This window comes from Periplaneta americana, chromosome 5 (genome assembly GCF_040183065.1).
Source record: "Periplaneta americana isolate PAMFEO1 chromosome 5, P.americana_PAMFEO1_priV1, whole genome shotgun sequence".
Taxonomy (NCBI): Eukaryota; Metazoa; Arthropoda; class Insecta; order Blattodea; family Blattidae; genus Periplaneta; species Periplaneta americana.
Genome location: NC_091121.1, coordinates 69,323,264 through 69,340,335, shown reverse-complemented (window position 1 = coordinate 69,340,335; position 17,072 = coordinate 69,323,264). Strand labels below are relative to the sequence as shown.

General features: G+C 33.3%; 1 protein-coding gene and 1 long non-coding RNA gene across 3 annotated transcripts in view; both read left to right on the top strand.

Moving 5' to 3' along the window:
* LOC138699819 (protein Wnt-5b-like) overlaps positions 1-17,072 on the top strand; it is a 2,020,855-nt gene that overhangs the window by 1,571,504 nt on the left and 432,279 nt on the right. The gene's annotated exons all lie outside the window — the stretch shown is intronic.
* Positions 1,979-16,741, top strand: LOC138699817 (uncharacterized). The gene is made up of 2 exons (XR_011332082.1): positions 1,979-2,441; positions 9,668-16,741. It is a non-coding gene; the product is annotated as an uncharacterized lncRNA (long non-coding RNA).

Here is a 17,072-nt window from a genome sequence, read left to right as displayed (position 1 = left end):
CTGTTAATACAGTATCATCAAGTAATGCCCTTAACTCCCTGTGATTGAGTCCTTTAGACATATGAAATTAATTGTTCGCATAACAACATCCATTACATTGCTAAGGTTCATGTTTTTAGCACATAAATATTCCTGGTGCAAAATGCAGTGCACCGGAGCCCCCAAGCGACCTCGATAGGTTCCACCACTGATAGACTGCAGTGTACAACTGTACTGCCCGCAGTGGAAGCCGTAAGCAGGCCTGTACGCCCTCTCGCGATCTTGACTCGACTTGGCGGAGCCTGGTATAGAGGCTATGTTACTAGAGAATAATATAGAATGACGATGATGATGATAATAATAATAATAATAATAATAATAATAATAATAATGATATAATAATAATAATAATAATAATAATAATAATAATAATAAATATAACCATAGACCAGAAAACTACAATAGTGCGCTGGACTAGTGCGAATTACAGATATATTATTTATGTAGTAAAATCTCCTTTATTTCGCGTTAAAATAAAATAACGCATCTAAAATAATGTAAATAAATTAACTAAGAGATTAAAAAAAAATAGTTAATCTCAGATTGGAACCTGGGTTCAACTACACCAAGGCCATTGACTTTACCATTACACTACAGACAGCCTGTTGGTTGAATTACGTGCTATGAATGGTTTCATGTTTGCTGCCTATTATATATAATTTTGAATTCTTAAATATTAAACAAAAATATGTTTTATGCCATATTGTCCCTCATTTGCGTAATTTTAAATTAATACGTTTTATCGTCCTGAAGTAAACCATCAAACAAGGTATGGAATAGTCCTCGATTAGGTCTTTCCAAAACTAATGGATGAACCCAGACTCTTCTTCTATTTTTACGTCTATTCTTTCTCCGTCTGAGCAAAGTTGCCAATAGTATATCTCCTTCTACGAATATATTCACTGGAAGACTAAAAAATTCTCTACAAAAATTTAGTGTATTAAGCAACGCCAATAACGCGCGTTCGAAGCGCCACTGTTCTAATAATAATTATCGTTATTTGAAGACGATAGTGATTTGTTTCGTTTACATGTACAGTCGCTTCATTGCGCCATCCGAACTACTCTTCTATTTCATTTCTGAATACGACATTCGAGTTAGCCGTTGACAGTTACAAGAATGAGGCAAAACATTCCGATTCTAAGATAAGGTGGGCTTCAGTTCGAATCGTGGGTTTCAGTTCGAACTTAGGGTTAAGATACAAATTAAATAATTTACTTTAAATGTTATTTTAAGTGATCGTGCTTCATTTAATTTAGGACGCTCCCTATTATTATTATTATTATTATTATTATTATTATTATTATTATTATTATTAATTATTAGTATTATTAATTGTATTTTTTATTAATTCTGTTTATTATTAATTGTCACTATTGAGTGTAATTAGTTACCACTGCCACCGCATACATACATACATACATACATACATACATACATACATACATACATACATACATACATACATACATACATACATAATGGAGTAATATTTGCAAAATCTGAATGGGTGTGACATGATTATAGTTTTCAAATAGTGATTTAGAAATTCACTTAAGCTAATATATATATATATATATATATATATATATATATATATATATATATATATTGTATCTTTCTGCATAAAAATATATATTTCAATAAACAAGTTACTTTAAATTTATTTTTAAACCGTTATATTTTCATGATCAATCCTTTTTCAGACTATTTAATTCCTAGAAAATTATATTAAATTAAACACAAAAAGTCGTATTGATATTTTGATCTCTCATAGTATCATGTACACAGAATTCATACAATAATCGCTATCAGTAGGCTACATCCAGATGTGAACACTTGAAATAGGCTATCAGAAGTGGTGACGATCCAATGAAACCGGAGAAAATTTATGCTGTTATCTTATCATACTCTCATCACTCCAAGCATTATTGAGATACGTAACATGTCGATAGATTATTCGATAGGTCTACAAGTCGAAACACAGTCGAGTGTTGAAACACGAAGCTATAATGACGATCAAAGTATTTCTTATCGTATTTCTGCTGTCTTGTCTCTACATTTTAACTGTGAAATCATATCCCACAAATTCAACTTTGATTTCGAAGTGTAAAAATTCTACAACGTGCGAAGAGTCTTCGAAGAAAGACGTAGACTTGAAATTAATTAACTTAATAATACATGGAACACTTATTCCACGAAACGAATCAAGGACTGAAACGCTGAACGTCACTTTCATGGGATTCCTAATAACAGACGTACACGGTGATGTGGAATGGCAGAATGGTACAGGAACAGCAGCGATCTCAAATGGAGGAGTGGGCTACAATTACATATTAATAGAGTTTAATATACCGGCATACGTTTACGGAACCTACCAATACAACTGTAGTTTTCAAGAGGTTAGTTCCAGCGATATTTTATCTCATTTCTAGTGATAGTGTATTGCAATTGGATAATATTGTTACCTCACTGTAGATGGCGTCAGTGTATTTAATTAGGAAATGGTATTCATGATTTATGTATTTGGCTAAATTTTACTTATGAGTACATATTTAGTTTTAGCTGTACAGTACACTCGTGTTTTATTTTCCTTAGATCACTTTAACCAGATAATGGTGTCCTGCTTTTGCTGTTATTAGGGTGGTGGTATCATAATTGTATTACATTTATTTTATTTTATTTGAATATAATATAATATAATATAATATAATATAATATAATATAATATAATATAATATAATATAATATAATATAATATAATCTATAGGATTAATCAAGTCACCATTTTGTTAAAAAGTAAGTTCATAGAAAAATAATAGAGTTTTGTACATAAAAGAATGGCACTTATTTTCACAGAAATTTCTCTCAGTCATTAAAATTTTTGTTGTTTATTTAGGTATACATCCTTTAAGGTCTATGGTTGTAGAGCTATTGCATATGTAGGATCTTTGGATGTACTAGTACGTCGTTTTTACTATTGTTGAGTTACTTTTTCTATTACCGTGTGTTATAGATGGCATGTCATCAATATTTATGATATTGTTGATTAAACCGATGGATCATGATATGTAAATTTGCAATTCGGCATTTGCCTTTGTGACTGATGGAAACCATGAAAAACCACAATCAGATTGGCCGCACATGGGATTTGAACCCGAGACCTCCCGAATACGAGTCTCAAACTGCAAATTCATACCAGAAGATAATGCTTGCCTCTTCAAATGCAAATTAACCTTGTGCATGTAATAGAGATTGTAAATAAAAATTGTAAAGACCGGTTCATTGACAGATAAACATGGTTTGTCGCAGAAAACGTAGTGCACGCTACGATGATTTTATAAGAAGTCCAGGAAATGAGACAAAATTCAGAATATGGAACTTGCAGTGCAAATCAATTAGCGAGGCGACAGAATATCAGCCACTGAACAATGTAGCGTATTCTCGGAAATTGGTAGCCTACATTCTACTCTTTTATGAACAAGCCTTTATTATTTCTATATCTTTCGTGATTTTTGAAGCACTTTATATTTCACTCATGTTTTCTTATTTGTTTTAATTTTTTAATGTTTTTTCTACTTTTTTGTGTAAGTTATGTCAAACGTGTATTTATTTAAATATTATTCATTTTTTTATGTTTCATTGATATTTGAAATATTATTGTAATTGTGTGTGAAGCTAAAATAGTTTTACATGTGCTATTAAAACTGATGTATTATCCTTTCCATTCAGATTTTTGTGATTTCGTAGAATATGTTTGGCATAGACTATATTTGAATAGACCTATGATAAATGTTTTATATTTGGTTATCAACGTCCGTCGTTAATGCAAATTATTCAGTCTCTTCCTACATATTTCTTCAATTTCTTCTGTTCTTTCATCTTGTTATAGCGTTTATCTTATCAAGTTATGTCGTTGAGATAAAGTTGTTTTTAAGAACGTGAGATAATGACACTGGTCAACACTATTAAACATTTTTTTAAAGATAGAGAATGGGTGATTCTTATAACATTTTTCGTGCCGATTTCAGATCTGTTTTCAAAAATTTTCTATCACCCAGGATTTTTGAGTAATTATATGAAATGTACTTCAGACTCTTCTAGTGTTGATACCTTGTCACATTTTACCTAAAATCATATTTACCTAAAATGTGTGTGAAATAGATTTTAGGCTATACTTCGCTTGAGAAACATATCTTTTGAGTGTCAAGCAGTAATCTGACAGAACATTTGGGCTCCATTTTTCCTGGTAGCGCCTTTTCATTTCAGAAAATTTCTGATGAAAACGCTCTCCATGTCCATCACTCACTACCGGAAGGTTTTGAGAAAAAAAAATAGATGAGAATCCAAGAAGTTATTTTGAGAGATACATGACACTCCATCACGTTATAGTTCTGAATCAGCTCGCTGACAAGTTCTCTGTAATTTTCTGATCTGTGGTTCTTAGAAAGTAGGCCTAACAGTTTGTTGAATGATCCTTAAGTTCCCGGCATATCATTGGAACTGGAAAAGGCATATGACGGGGTCCTTTTAGCCAACCAGTTAGGCTAATAGAATTACATGGAGCACAACAGATTTAAGGAGGACAGTTCCTGTTCTCTTTTATTTTGCAATCAAAAGAACACTCGTAAGCTCTTTTAAATAGTAAAATTCAACTGTGTGCTTTCAAAGTTAATTAAATTGTTTGTGGTTTACACAGTATTTCGAGATAAGGCATGTTTTACTTCATAAGATACTTTTACCACACTTAAAATTAGGACAAAGAAAACATGGGTTATGAAACTTGTTTCATGATTGTAAGTTCCAATTCAATTGATAATTAATACTAACTCTCACAGTCTTACGAAGAATAAAATTCATTTTTATGAATTCTGATTTCACAGGCAACAGTGATCTAAAGTTATATGTCAATTGTTACAGCAGTAAAATGAAATATTTGAAATATATTTTCTTTCCATTAGCATGTTAAGAACTGTGTATAGGAATAAAAATAAATATTTTTTTCTAAAATTTACAAAAAAAGAATGGTAGCTGATAGAAAAATTCTGATTTCATTCTTGGAATCAGCAGATGAAATTACATAAGAAATAGCAGAAATTGTACATTTAACAAAATCATGTTGACCAGTGTAATTTATTGTTCACTGTTATTTTTGCAGAATTAAATTTATATTGATAGAAAATGATTTTACTATAAATTTTGTTAAAATACAATTTTTCCATCTCTAATGCATTGTGTTCATTATTTCACTTTCATACATTTAATATCATTAGTGATTTAAATTTTACAATTTGTATTCTATCTATATTTTTCATTTATTTACTTATTTTTACCTTTGCTTAGTTCAGACTACCAGCCTGTTAAACAGGCAATCCAGGTTCGAGTCTCGGTCAAGTCTGGGATTTTTCATTTGGAAAATCCATAGCGACACTTAGGGCGTACAAGGTCGCAGTTGAGCTTTTTTTCGGAATAAAATTATTCTTTTTCTCCATGATAGGAATTAACATGATTCCGACAGACATCCATTCCATTGTCATATAGAATTTCCCCAAGCACTAAATGTCCCACTCTTTGTTAGGCATAAAATGTGATTTAAGTGACCAAATAGACAAAAGCTTGGTTTTTAAGACTCGACGCGTGCACTTCGCACAAATCCGGACTGCACGAGCTATAGTGAGTGGTTTCTAAAGCTCTGAGGTGCGCGGTTTGCGCATTTTCGCAGGGAGGCCTCGAACCGATTTGTCTGTTTTTTCACAGGCTGCCATCTAGCGGTTAAAAAGTGAACAGTTACCAAGTTTTTTCAGACGAAAATCTTTATAGATGTTCAAAAAATCCCCAAAATTAGTAAAAAAAAAAAAAATCTCTACATTTGTCAAATCAAAACTTAACGGTCACATGATTTAGTACCGGTATCCATGAAATTTTGGCAATTTTTGCTATATGATGTGGTCACGTGTGCCAAAGAATACTAAAGTCTTCAAACTTCGATGCTTATATTTTTATCAGGATGCTTTCAATGAATCGCTTAAAAGATTTCCTCTGGAACAGGGAATTATTAGTTTGACCGATTGACCATGCTGTACCCCTCAAATATGCTAGGCATAAATGAGACTGTTCTAAACTCAAGCATTTCACTTGATCACCTAATTAACAAATTTAAATCACAAATAAATTCTGAAATTATACAAAATGACTGTAGCCTGTAGCTCATTGTGAATACAGAAGCAGAGAAACTCTTGTGTGATTTTATAGGTATGTTATGATCATGAGTGGCAGAGAGAGAGAGAGAGAGAGAGAGAGAGAGAGAGAGAGTCCTAAAAGGCTGGTGATCCACGATTGCTTATTTCATCATTCTTGAGCGTAAAAATGAAGGCAATTGTGCCCACAGAATTATAGAACATTAGCTTTTATATGGATCATATGAGGAGACAAAGAGGAAGGCAGAAAAATAGAAAAGACTGGAGAATGCTGGGTTTGCAGTGAAAGATCTGACCTTGGGCTGAATAGTATGAATGAATGAGCTATTCAGATCACGAGTTTCTCAGTAGGCCTGTGTTAGGCTCCTTGCTCCGTTTTAAGAGTAAATAAGCAGACAAAAAAAAAAAAAACTGAAAATCCCTACATTTTTTCAATTATTTTAAAAATCCCTAGGTCCATTTTTGCCTGAAAAATCTTAGCACAGAGAAATAAATCCCTACACATGACAACACTGAAAATGAACTGTGTGGGAATGCTTTGTAGTATTTTATATGGATAAAACTTTAATGATATAAGTTTATTTGTGGGTTCAAGGAAAGAATGTGTAATAAGAATTAATAACAAAGTAAGACAATAAAGCAATTATATACATGGAGTGTTGACAGACAGTGTACTGAAGATATCACTGTCTTCTCCACAAAAAACAAAAATCGCAGGATCCCTTCCATCATTAGCTTCTTCTTCCAAAAGTAGCAAACACGGGGCGAGATCCATTGTACACAACATGCGCCCAGCAACTGATCCACACGAAGTCCAGCGTGAGAAACCATAAGCCTCATAGCATCATTAAGAAGATGGTATGTAGCGCCGACTTCGCGTCTCGCACCTCGCATACGTCGATTCTTAAAAACCAAGCCTTAAAGTTTGTAGCAATGCAAGATGTAAATTAAAAATATCATCTATTATCTGTCCGTTGTAAATTGACCGGCAGAATGCGTCATCCCCCTCCACGAATGCTTTGATTCTCTAAATGTCCCGCGTTCCATAATAGCCTACAATGTCTTGGATACGACAGTGGCGACATTACCGTTCAGCGGACTGTGTACACGTATCACACTTTTATTTATACTCCTGAATACAAGGCGTACGTACTAGCCACTATATCACTGTGCTCGGTCGTTCATAGTATATGTGCGTACATATTAGCTAAATTATTGGATTTTCGAATGAAAAATATCCGAAATAAAAAATATATCGCCAAGTTATGTTATACACATTCCCTGTTTGCGCCATTGCAAAGGAAATTCGGAGAACGCCGATTCCCTCCCAAAAAAATGAGGTTCCGATCCCCTCCCCAAAAAGGGTACAGCCCTCTTCCCTCCCAATTTTTTGTTGTTTCAATTCAGTGTAGTCCGATTCCCTCCATGCTTTAATCGGACACGCAATTTTCCGTCACATTTTACACAAACTTGGAACTGTCAAGAATAAAAACTGAAATTACCAATCCATACACTTGGTGTGTTTAAAAATCGTGTTAATTGATCAAGTCGATTGATTGATTGATTGATTGATTGATTAACTGAAATAACCGGTCCATACCTTTGGTGTGTTTTATTTTCTACGTAAAAACATTGGGAAGAGCTTTGTAGAACATGGCATTGCAATATTGCGAAAAATTGATCTGTCCGTTATCTAATTGTTCAAAATAGTTCATTTTTCGTTTTATAAGCCTTTGTAGTTATATCTGGGTGGATAACGACAGAATTTATTTTAATTTTGTTATCTGTCTGTACTTTGCATGAAACGTCTAAAACATACAAAAATATTGGATTGTGACTTGTAAAAGCAGATGTTAAATTTTGCATGGAAACTTTCACTATTTATGTGTATAAAGAAAGTGCAAATATTGTTGGAAGTAGTCGAGAACACTGTTATGAATCACTATTTTCTACATTTTTCTTAGTTAATATTACATGAAAACATTACTATGTTGTTAGATTCACTAACACATGGATTGCGTACGTGGACACTAGTGTACTTAGAGCATGCATGTCAGCAACGATACGTAACCAAATACAGATAGACTATGACAACCACACCCCCACTCAGCCAGCCAGACTTTACGGGAGGGAATCGAGTATTTAATTCCAGCAGCTCCTTTTTGGCGCGGAGGGAATCGGTATATTTACAATTACTGCTTCGGAGGGAATCGGGAAGAAAATCTTAATCTTAATTTTTCTATATACCTTGTAACACTTATATATCACTGATTAAATTTCCAACTTTACTGTGTTAATATACAGGATTTATCTTGCTTGATTACTTTCGAAGTCTTGTGCTTCATTGACTAGGCTTTGGACAATGAAGCACAAGACTTCGAAACTAGTCAAGTAAGGTAAATCCTATATATTAACACAGGAAAGAAGTTGGAAATTTCATCAGTGAAATTTTAAGAGATTTTGAAGTTTTATCCATACTTCACACAAAATCTGGTAACCTAGGCCGAGCTCAGTAAACAATTTGACACTTCGAGGACAAGGTTGCATGTGTGTTGTCGTTAACCGAGTTGTAGTCTTTACCGTCAATTTAAAACTCTATATACTGTACTCCAACCAGGAGAAAGTCTCAGGGGAATGAGACGCAGCGGGGCAATGCTATGAATGCATGTTGATGTCATAAGGTAAAACACGTGGGTAAACATATCTCCATTTCCTAACTTTCAAAGCATAAACGATAACACTCATACACACATATTTATTTAGTATTTAGTATTTGTTTATTTATTTAACCTGGTAGAGATAAGGCCGTCAGGCCTTCTCTGCCCCTCTACCAGGAGATTCCAACTTAACTACCCTAGTTACAAAATTAGATCACGGTTAATCTCCTGATCTTTTAATCCCTCCATACAGGAAATAACATATGCAGGAGAGCGCATGTTTTTTAAACTGATGTTATAACGGTAATATTATCTATCTACTTCGTTCCAATAGATGACGAAATAGTAAGCACATTACTTTCACGGTTAATCTCCTGGTTGGAGAACAGTAGACGTGAACCTTGAACACGGAAAAATATAGCCTATGGTTCTGTTTCTTATTATGTATACATTTAGATACTTTTGAACTGAACCTCTACTGCCGCGTGTTTCATATTATTCAGTTTAGTAGTAGTAGTAGTAGTAGTAGTAGTAGTAGTAGTAGTAGTAATAATAATAATAATAATAATAATAATAATAATTGTCTCAGTAAGTTGTATTTCCTCTCTTCTACTAAATATTAGAAAAGAGAAAACAGGGAGGAAAAAAAGAGGAGGAAAAGTGGAAGTGACCTGTATTTACAAGAGGCCTCCAATTTCTTGTCATTCAGTTATTAATGTAGAAGAGGATATTGTGGCTCATATTGATTGCGTGTCTCTTGATTTTACTTTGCAGAATGGTTCAGATCTATTTGACCTAATAAATCCTGAAGGTGATGCTGTGATATACGAAATTTACAACGATCTGAAGGGCCCTAATCTTGACCTACTGCCAGAAGTGAAATTTGTGCTACTGCCCCAAAATCGGAAAACTGAAGAACACAGAGGAAGCTATTTCTCTTCCATCTTTTGGTTCCTCTCATAACCTCGTTTATTGTTCACCGATAGATTTTGGGATGAAGAACCACGGATTCCATTGGATTTCTGACAACATTATGACTATACTTTATTATATTAATGACTAAAGTTAGTTTCAGAAGGAGGTAATTTGATAATCTAGTGGTGTATGTGTGTAAGCAACGCTTCGTGACAGCCATATAATTCTTGATATATAAATGCCGACCCTATCAATATAAGCTGTTATTCAATTACTTACGGCATGGAAGAGAGAATTAATTGGACGTGGCTTCAGAATATAGACCTGTTTAAATTTCACTTCATTTTTCCTAAGGCAAAACAGTTCGGAGAGCAAGAACGACTTATTGTAACTTACATTTTGATTAAGATTGCTTTGTTCGTAATGTTTACGTTTAAGCCTATTCCTGTTATTTTAGTGTCATTTGTTCATAATTACACAAAACTCAGTTTTTATATTTAGTCAATCTTTACTTGTTATTAGCATTCTTATTACTATGTAACTTTAAGTGTAGGAGGAGCTGTGATCGTCATGCAAAATTGTCTTTCTACTGTAGATTCTGAATGAAGTACAAATTTTAATGTAAGATTTTAGACTTTCATTGTATTTAAGCTGTGAAAAATAATTTGGGATCATTAACTTTCTCTTGATTTATTATCTCCAATGTTTTGGAACTAATTACAGGTTTCATTATCAACAGAGACCTGAATGGTTACCTGTTGTGGCTTTATGCCTGAATAGCCCAAACAACATGACTGAAGATCTCATGAACTCTCACTTTTATGAATCTTTTGTTTGCAAAATCAATTGCATCATAAACGCACAACTTTTTAGGAAATACAAAAATTATATATTTCATTCTCTTTGTGTGAATAGCCTAATTGTAAAGTGATAATCTAGTAACATTTAAATATCGAATAGGTATAAATATAACTAAAATGTAAACATTACATTACTTTTATTTTCCTAAATAATTGTGGTTTTATTTCTAAAAATATTTTTGTTTTTATACAGCACTTGAGAATTTGTCCAGTTTTGAAGCAATACAAAATATTTTAACATGAATTATGTTTAAATAACATACATAATCAAGGAAAGTGTAAATATTTTAATTGAAATAAAAATAAATATATGTTTGGAAATGCTACACTAATGTTATTTTTCCATCTTCCATTATAGATCATATTTCACCATTTTTCGAATCTTTGTCTTGGCTCCGGCTCAACGATCGCAGAACTTTAAAATGTCCTTCTCTTCTATTTCAAATTCTACGCACCTCAACCCCAAGTTATCTGTCGTCTCGTCTTGTTGTATTTATGTTCCAACCATAACCTAAATACTCGATCTCAGATCACCGGTACATTGAGTATACCTCATCATAACACTTCCCGTTACTCTTCATCATTCACTGTTTCAGTTTCTCGTCATTGGAACTTCCTACTTCATACTTAAAGCCTTGGTTTTTCTGAACCGACGCATGAGGGTTGCGAGGTGCGAGGCCCTCCTCGCACAAATCCGGACTACACGAGAGATAGTGAGGGTTTCTATAACTGCGATGTACGCAGACCTCGCATGCGTCTGTTCAGAAAAACCAACGCTTTAAGGGCTGTAAGACATTTACTAATTTCAAAACCCGGTTGTTAGCTAGACTGCTTAGGCTGTGAGCTTTCTTAAAATATAATTTGTTCGTAATATATGATTTTTTTATTTTCAATATATAAATCTTTATTATTATTTTGACAACTATTACAGTACTTCGATTCACATTACTGTAATTATCTGATTCTTAGAATTACATGTAACTAAACTTGTTTTCAGCCACCGGCGTAGCTCAGTCGGTTAAGAAGCTTGCCTGCCGGTCTGAAGTTACGTTCGGGCGCGGGTTCGATCCCCGTTTGGGCTGATTACATGGTTGGGTTTTCTCCGAGGTTTTCCTAAACCGTAATGTGAATGCAAGGTAATCTATGGCGAATCCTCGGCCTCATATCGCCAAATATCTCGCTATCACCAACCTCATCGACGCTAAATAACCTAGTAGTTGATACAGCGTCGTTAAATGACCAACTAAAAAACTTGTTTTCATTTTATTATTATTATTATTATTATTATTATTATTATTATTATTGTTATTATTATTATTATTATTATTATTATTATTCCTGTATTTCTGCCATTTTATATTTGCTGTTGTTCTTATACTGGTTGAGTGGAAGAGAAGGCTTTATGGCCTTAACTCTGCCAGTAGAAATAAATCGAATGAATGAATGAGTAAATAAATAAATAAATAAATGAGTAAATGAATAAATGAATGAATAAATAAATGAATAAATAAAATTTAAATGAATAAATAATACCACCGACTTCACAGGCGTTTCGTAAAGAGACTTTTCATCCTGAGTTACAAGATGTGCAGGTTCCATATCGAATGAATGAATGTCCGTAACATTTTTGTAATAGGATAAGGATAGGATTCTGAAGACCATCGTTGCGAATAGAACTGAAACAGTGTCTCATATTCAGTAGAGAAACTTTTACTCCAAACTACAAGTTAGTCAGTTGTCTAGTACCTCCTGTAGGTGTGTTTTTGAAACACGTATCAGTTTATTAAAAATGTTTATAACTGTTCGGAGATTTTTTAATTTACATAAAGTTAAACGTTTAAAACCTGGTTAAGAAAATGTACAACAATTTAACAGGAAGCATTAGAACAGTATATTGGCTACAAAACAGCGAAGGACTGGAGAAGATATCTGTAACAGTTTTGGCCCTCTTAAAAATATTATAAACATTTTCAAAGATTTTTTAAAATCAAAATCTGTTAGGTAGGTGAGACTTGATATAAAATATAGTAGCTATGTGAGAAATAACATAAGTAAAATATTCAGGTAGGGGAAACTCGGCTAATTCCGCAGTAGTGCATATATGATTTTACTGCGGCTTTACAATAGCGTGAACTTAAGTTTTGAGAGGCTCTCAACAGAAGGCATGTCCTCTGCAGTACTATAGAAAAAAATCAAGGATATTGGTCGACACCTCTGTCGGCAATACAGTGAAACATAGAAAGTTGGTTGTTCTTCGTGTTTTGCTACACGGCTGTGAAGAAAGTGAGCATTGTTACATATAAATTGTTCCTTTTATGTTACTTTCATAATGTATTACATAATTATTTACTACTGCGGAATTAGCCAAGTCTTATTGCGGATTTATCCGCACTGTTGCGGAATTACCCGAGTTCTTTTTCAACTGTAATGTACTGTCGGTGACTCAAGAGAAGACGAGAGCGGACTGAGGAGGAAGGGATGTGAACAGATAACGTACGACAACATGTGCAATTTTTGTACTGCAGTAAGCGGAAACATTAGGTCTCCTTCTGTTCAACTTAGCTTTAATTTCCATACGCATTTTACTCATGTTTCCTTCACGAGTAATAACCTGGCTACTGGGATGCTTATCTGAGCGATGTTTATAATAATCAGCAGCGATAGTCAAGAAGGTCACATTCTTTCCGCTCGTCTTCTCCTGAGTAACGGACAGTATGTACAACTAAATATATTTGCATTTTAATAAATCTCTTTATCTCGTTTGGTAATGAAAGGTTTCGTCCATGCCTGCATACCTTGATAACATTTTTCAATAAATATTTTGATAAAAATATGACAGATTTACTTCTTAATATTGCGGAATTAGCCGAGTCTCCCTTGCTTTTGAGTAGGCCTACAGGTACGTTAAGACATGACCGAGTTTTAGATTTACATTAAATAGAGTGAATTGTGTCGTGTTTGGATATCCCTGTCATATAACGATACCTTTAGCAGGTGAATATCTATAGCAGATAAAATAGTGAAGAAATATCCTTGACATATTTTACTTTCTTCATTAATCATAACTGCGAATGATTATGTTTACGAAAACAAATCTTGTTCTGATAACGCTAAACGCGTGGCTCTCTGTAATATTGTTTTTTGGTTTAGATGAGAGTTGCAATTATTGATATGTATTGACAGTCACTCCATTTGATTGTGTGAAGAAAACGAGATAGAATTTGAGTTTATTCTTCACTGTTGGAAAATGCTAAACCCAAATCATTTTCTAGGAACGTTGCCGTGAAAACGTGATTGAAGTATTTCTGTCTATTATTGTTTAGTCAACTGTTCGAAGATGAGTCTGAACCTCACAAGGGATACCAATAACGCACCACTTATGAGGAAACTATGTCAGGAGATAATGGGATAGAGTTCTGTCTATTATGACACCTTAAGAGAAGCCTGTACACCGAATTTTGACCAAAAAAATGAAATTTGGGTTTTTTAATCGTATTTCGGTAGTTTAATATGTGTAAAATGGTAATATGATTTTATTTCTTCTAATTGTCTACTTTTAGCCCTATCTTCAGCAAAAATATTGTAGTAATTCGTAATGCAAAAAATGTTATCAATGAGTTTTTTGTCAACCGCTTAATGGAATTTTAAATTTATTTAGCCGAGTCTATACGTAAAGGTATATTAAATATGACCTAATTTTTCTACATTTGTATCTTTTATCACTTACGAGAAAAGTGCTCCCAAAATTGAAGAATTTAACATTGCAAGATATGGAAACTTTGACACCATTTTTCTACACTTTCTTATTTTTTGACATTGGTGCACTTTTCTCAGAATAGTAATATACGTTACAAGACTGAAATTAATATATAATATGAATGTGATGGCATTTTATACAGTAGATTGAAATAATTAAGATTATTTCATCTTCAGCAAAAATAAAAAATAATTTGTAGTAATTCTCAATGTAAAACATGTTAGCAATGAAAAAAAATTTGCTAACCGCTTAGTGGAATTTTAAATTTATTTAGCCGATTATATACATAAAGGTACGTTACATATGCCCTATTTTATTTTCCTACATTTGTATCTTTTATAACTTCTGAGAAAAATGCTCCCAAAATTGAGGAATTTAACATTGTAAGATATGGAAGTACAGTCTCCCATTAAATCACATGTTTTGTTCTTCCATATTTGGGGCTTATGAATAAGAGAAGTTTCAAGTTGATCGATCACCAGTGCCATATTTTTATTTCGGAGTTATCTTACTCCAAGACGAGTTTCTTACCAAGGTTCAACTGTGTCACAGCTCCGCTATGAGAAGGTAGCTGATGGAATTTTACTGAGAAAGGTGATGTCTTCTTTGAGAGGTCATCCTTAAAGCCTCTACAGTTATTTTGAGCACCAATATTTTAAATTAGTCTGCATTCTTGAGGTTTAGGAAATACTTCAGAATTCTAATTACTTAAATATATTTGTTAAATGTCAGTAGAATATTTCAGTTATCTCACTAGTTGTATGATGAAATTGAATTTCTGCAACGTTTCGGAATTGTACCGAAGAATTCAAGGGATTACACTTTAACTCTTATTTGCACACATTCACAGTTGAAGTTTCTCAATATCTTGACCAAAATTCTTAATTGAATCAGATAAAGTATTTACATTAGGCTGTAAAAAGATCAGTATCAGCAGCAAACAACTTGATACATCCTTGCAGAAAACATTTCAGAAATATCATTAACATACAAAAGAAACAATATCATATCACTTGTTTGGTAGGTGTGCAAAATATTCGATTACTGATTAGCCCTATCACAAACATATCTGGAGAAATAGATACGTGTCACTTCACCTTGACCAGATAACGAAATTTCTTATATCGATGTGCTGTATTTGCTCACTTTTATCAGCTATTGTTTCCCAGTTAGGATTTCTTCTTCCAAGAACCAACAATGTTCGGAACGAAGTTGTTTGTTTTGTTACTATTACTGATTCTTCAAGAAATCTATGTTACTTACGCTAAAATATCCCCTGCAGACATCACATGGAGCCGTTTTAAAAGTGTCGATGAAGATTATTTAACTTCTAGAAAACTTCGCTCATCCTCAGACAATTTGAAAGATGATTTAGAGGAAGGCTATTTGGAGAGCGCAGCTGGTGTTTTTCTCCCAGTGAATGAATTACGGGAAGAAGTAGTGACTGTAATACTGAAGACAGGCGTGATTGCTTGTGTTGAGAAAGACTTCGTGTGGGAAAACGGTGTCGTCGAGATAGAGGAAACTGGAGGAGGAATTGGTTTTAATTACGTCGAGTTCCTGTTTCATATCCCAGGAGGAGTAGCTGGTGAATTTTCTATTACATGTAAAGCATCTGAATGTGAGAAAAATGATGGTGAAACGGTAAACGACGATTTTATGAGAGTGAATGAAGATGTACTGCTTGATAAAGTTCCAAGAAATACGTTGTTTAATGTAACTGGGTCAATTGACGTAAGCACTGAGTTCCAGAAAGTTTTCCATAATGTTTCTGTTGACGGAATTATATTTGATATAATGGGAGCAGTGAACTGGGATAACGGTACCGGTGAAGTGACGATAACGGGAGGAATTGATTTTGATTATGTTATATTTGAATTTGATGTTCCTCCTGGTGTGAGCGGACATTATGAATATACACTTGTGGTTACAGAAAGTAAGGGAACTTTAGGCGTTCATGGATTTTTATTTTCAGTTAATAATCCAAATATAATAGCTGGCGATGAAAAGCACAGAAGGTTTCCGAAGCGCAAGAGAGATTCAAAACATCCGTAGTAAAGTATAAATCATGTGGAATTTTTAACATCCGCCTTCTCGAGTGACTATATTGTTGTTTTATATTCACCACAGTTTTCAAGTTTTCATTTACTTAAAGTTAGAAGATATTTGGGCATAGACTTGGTTTTTGATTCATTGCTATAAGAATGGTGTTCGTGAAAATTATTTCAATTGAGATCATATTAAAATATGTTTATTGAGTTTTTGTTAACAAAGTGATTATAATTAAATTTGTTGATATTAAATTATATCACATTATGTTATTTCTTTCTTTACACTGAAACTTCAATTATTGCAGTCTTCATCTATCATATTCCAATTAATTATTTCTGCCATATCATGTACCCGTACATTTCTCCTGGATGAATAACATTCGCATAATATCGATCATACATGATTGAAAGAATTGTAGTTTTGTCCTTTCAATGTGCAGAAATTTGATCCGAACAAATGTTTTTTCGTTCTGGAAAGGGGTTTTAAAAAGTTACATTTGTTCAGATCGAATTTCTGCACATTTGAAGAACATAGCTAAAATTCTTTCAATAATTTATTATCATAATACACCGCTCTCTTAACCCTTAAATTGGCA